The following is a 4074-nucleotide window of genomic DNA, read 5'->3' as shown; positions in this document are numbered from 1 at the left end:
CCTTTTTAATATGTAATGCTCAATTAGAGAAGGAGAGAGAGAGAGAGAGGCAGATAGAGAGAGAGGCAGATAGAGAGAGAGGCAGATAGAGAGAGAGGCAGATAGAGAGAGAGGCAGATAGAGAGAGGCAGAGAGAGAGAGGCAGAGAGAGAGAGAGACAGGTAGAGAGAGAGAGAGACAAACGCAAACAGTTCACAAACACAAACGGACCCCTCAGAGCCCCAGGACAGCAACACAATTTTACCCAACCAAATCATGAGAAAACATAAATATAATTACTTGACACATTGGAAAGAACTAACAAAAAAACTGAGCAAACTAGAAGGCTATTTGGCCCTAAACAGAGAGTACACAGTGGCAGAATGTCTGACCACTGACTGACCCAAAATTAAGGAACGCTTTGACTATGTACAGACTCAGTGAGCATAGCCTTGCTATTGAGAAAGGCCGCCGTAGGCAGACCTGCCTCTCAAGAGAAGACAGGCTATGTGCCCACTGCCCACAAAATGAGGTGGAAACTGACCTGTCAAACGTATGACCATATTAGAGACACATATTTCCCTCAGATTACACAGACCCACAAAGAATTGGAAAAGCAAACACAATTTTGATAAACTCCCATATCTATTGGGTGAAATACCACAGTGTGCCATCACAGCAGCAAGATGTGTGACCTGTTGCCACAGGAAAAGGGCAACCAGTGAAGAACAAACACCATTGTAAATACAACCCATATTAATGTTTATTTATTTTCCATTTTGTACTTTAACTATTTGCACATAATATGACATTTGAAATGTCTTTATTAATTTGAAAATTTACTGTTAATTTTTTTATTGTTTATTTCACTTTTGTTTATTATCTATTTTCCCTGCTTTGGCAATGTAAACATATGTTTCCCATGCCAATAAAGCCCTTAAAGAGATGGAGAGATCACTCTTTTCTTTTGTGTGAGGAAGGCAGAGAAAAGTCATCTCAAGCTGATACAATCTGGCTGTCAGGTCCTACACTGCCGGGTTAATGTTATCCACAGTGTTGGATTTTCATCATTACAAAAGCCTTGCTTGGGAAGGTCAGAAGGTGGGTCAGTGTGTCTCTTGGCTTTCGTTTAGCTAACAGTAAGGTATGCAACTCATTTAGCATTGTAGCATACTACTGGAGGTTGTCTTCAGTTTGTGTAGGAATGTTTGAAGGTTTGAAGAATGTGGCATGATGTTTTTGTGCATTTTAGATTTGATTTCCCTGAAAGTCTGACTGAAATGTCTTTTAGTTGTTAGGCAGCAGCAGGGTTTAATAGTCTGTGGTCTGGTTTTAAGCCTTTCCGTTCGATTCACTTTTTTACAGCAATGTTCTCTCATTTGAATTTGAAACACTCACTGTGTACTCAGAAATGCGAACAAAATTCACAGGGCCTTTTTGTAACCACAGCAAATATCTGAGATACAAACCGAAATAGGACTTTCCAGCGACTATTTTCTCCATGGTCCTACAACTGTCTGCAGCATACGTGTTGTTGGAGTTCATCATTTTAATACTTAATCCCCAGGATTAGAATAATCTCATTGGATTTTCAAAATATCTTTGGGTGTCTGGTTTCTCCTCCAGAAGTACTGAAGCACCACTGAAAGGTGCAGGATAATCTCACTCTCATAGAAACCCTCTCTAGCTACATAACCTAATCTCCAGTGGAGAGGCAGTGCCTTGAAGCCTGCTCTCAAGGAAACTAGGTTCCATTGCCATGGCAACATCATATCTCCCCCCCAGTCCATTTCACACCTTGTTTACAGAGAGTAGAGCTCAAACACTTCATCAGATCTCACATCAGCTTAACAAGGACATCCGCTGTCTCAGGACTTTGCCAGGTATCTCTGGGCTAAAGCTGGTTCAAGGGATGTTTGCATGTGTGCATACCTGTGTGTGTGGAGGAGATCTTAGCAGACAGTCTTCTGCTAGCAGACTCAGGGGCTGGAGGATCAGAGTGGGCGATGTGTGAAAGCATCAGCGAGGAGGAGCCCAGGGGAGCACGTTCAGAACGAACCCAGAAACGCTCTGCATGCTGGGACCTGGCGACTCCGCCATGGGGAGACAGACGGGACGACCACACAGAGCACAAAGGCCAGAGCCCAGAGAGAGAGAGACAGGCTTCTTCTTTATTTATTTACAACACACACACACACACACACACACAAACACACACACACACACACCACACACACCACACACACACACACACACACACACACACACACACACACACACACACACACACACACACACACACACACACACACACACACACACACACACACAACACACACACTCAATCACTAGGAATCTGTGCATGGTTTAGTGATTGATTGATGTGCGGTGGATAACACTGATGTGCCAGCAGACACAAAAGGGCTAACAGTGATGTTAGTGAAATGCCTGGGGTGTGGGCCAGACAGTGTCAGGCTTTAGTTACCAATATGAAGTCATGTGGGTGGGTGTGTTTGTAGGTATATGTGGTTGTGGAGTGTGTGTGACTGTGTTTGAGTACCTCTCCTTTGACGTGCCTTGAGACTTAAGTGTGAACTTTTAAGAACTATGTGAAAACTTTAACTCCCAGGACGTCAACTGACATTCCACCTTCCTGGTCCTGGTTCCATTGGGTTATGTAATAATGACATCATCTTTCCCGCGCGTGACCTTCTCATCCCCTTTCAGTATTTCATTTTACAATATATTTCCCTTTAAATAGACAGTTTAATTTAATGTTCTGTTTGTGCCTGTGTTGTCTACTGTGATCCCTACTTTGGCGCTTGAAATATTAACTTGTAACAAGGGGAGAAAAACATCCAAGCAAATCTTTTTAATAAACGTATCATCAAAGGCAAACAAATGTGTCCAAAACTCAGGCGTGTTGCATATTAAGCAGGTTTGTACAGTGGCAGTGCTCACTGCTCACCCATGTGACTTGAGGTTCAACTCCCGGATGTGTGTCTCGGTCCTCTGGTACAGATAACTATTATGAAAAGATAGAAAATATGCTCTAAATTGTTCATATTACAACGTTTACTAACGTTGAGATTTCAATCTGAGGTGAAACTTCCTTAGATAATTTTCAATCTGAGCATTGTAGCTATTAGAATGGATGCACTGTAGGAGTAATAGCCTTGGCTTTAGATCAGCGGACTAACACAGTCTCATGGGGCTACACAGTCTCAAGGGGCTAACACAGTCTCATGGGGCTAACACAGTCTCAAGGGCTAACTCAGTCTCAAGGGGCTAACACAGTCCTCAAGGGGCTAACACAGTCCTCAAGGGGCTAACACAGTCTCATGGGGCTAAACACAGTCTCATGGGGCTAACACAGTCTCCAAGGGGCTAACACAGTCTCATGGGGCTAACACAGTCTCATGGGGCTAACACAGTCTCATGGGGCTAACACAGTCTCAGGGGCTAACACAGTCTCAAGGGGCTAACACAGTCTCAAGAGGCTAACACAGTCTCAAGCGGGGCTAACACAGTCTCAAGGGGGAATAACACTTTTCTCATGGGGGGTTAACACTGTCTCATGGGGGCTAACACTGTTCCTCATGGGGGCTGACACAGTCTCAGGGGCTAACACAGTCTCGTGGGGGCTAACACAGTCTCTTGGGGCTAACACGTCTCTTGGGGGCTAACACAGTCTCATGGGGGGCTAACACATTCTCCATGGGGGGCTAACACAGTCTCAAGGGGCTAACACAGTCCTCAAGGGGCTAACACAGCCTCAAGGGGCTAACACAGCCTCAAGGGCTAACAGTCTCAAAGGGGCTAACACAGTCTCAAGGGGCTAACAGTCTCAAGGGCTAACACATTTCTCATGGGGGCTAACACAGTCTCAAGGGGCTAACACAGTCTCAAGGGCCTAACACAGCCTCAAGGGGCTAACACAGCCTCAAGGGGCTAACACAGCCTCAAGGGGCTAACACAGTCCTCAAGGGGAGCTAACACACTCTCAAGGGGCTTAAACAGTCTATGGGGCTTAAACAGTCCTGCAATGGGGCTTAAACAGTCTCAATGGGGCTTTAAATCAGTTCTCAAGGGGCA

The 4074-nt window shown here is 44.8% G+C and overlaps 1 protein-coding gene across 1 annotated transcript in view; it reads left to right on the top strand.

Annotated features, from left to right (window-relative positions):
• Positions 1 to 4074, top strand: part of LOC112071098 (membrane-associated guanylate kinase, WW and PDZ domain-containing protein 2-like) — a 112354-nt gene that overhangs the window by 22563 nt on the left and 85717 nt on the right.

Source organism: Salvelinus sp. IW2-2015, unplaced genomic scaffold (assembly GCF_002910315.2).
Source record: "Salvelinus sp. IW2-2015 unplaced genomic scaffold, ASM291031v2 Un_scaffold1520, whole genome shotgun sequence".
Classification (NCBI taxonomy): Eukaryota; Metazoa; Chordata; class Actinopteri; order Salmoniformes; family Salmonidae; genus Salvelinus; species Salvelinus sp. IW2-2015.
Note: the sequence above shows the minus strand (reverse complement) of the source record. Positions and strands in the feature narration are given on the sequence as shown.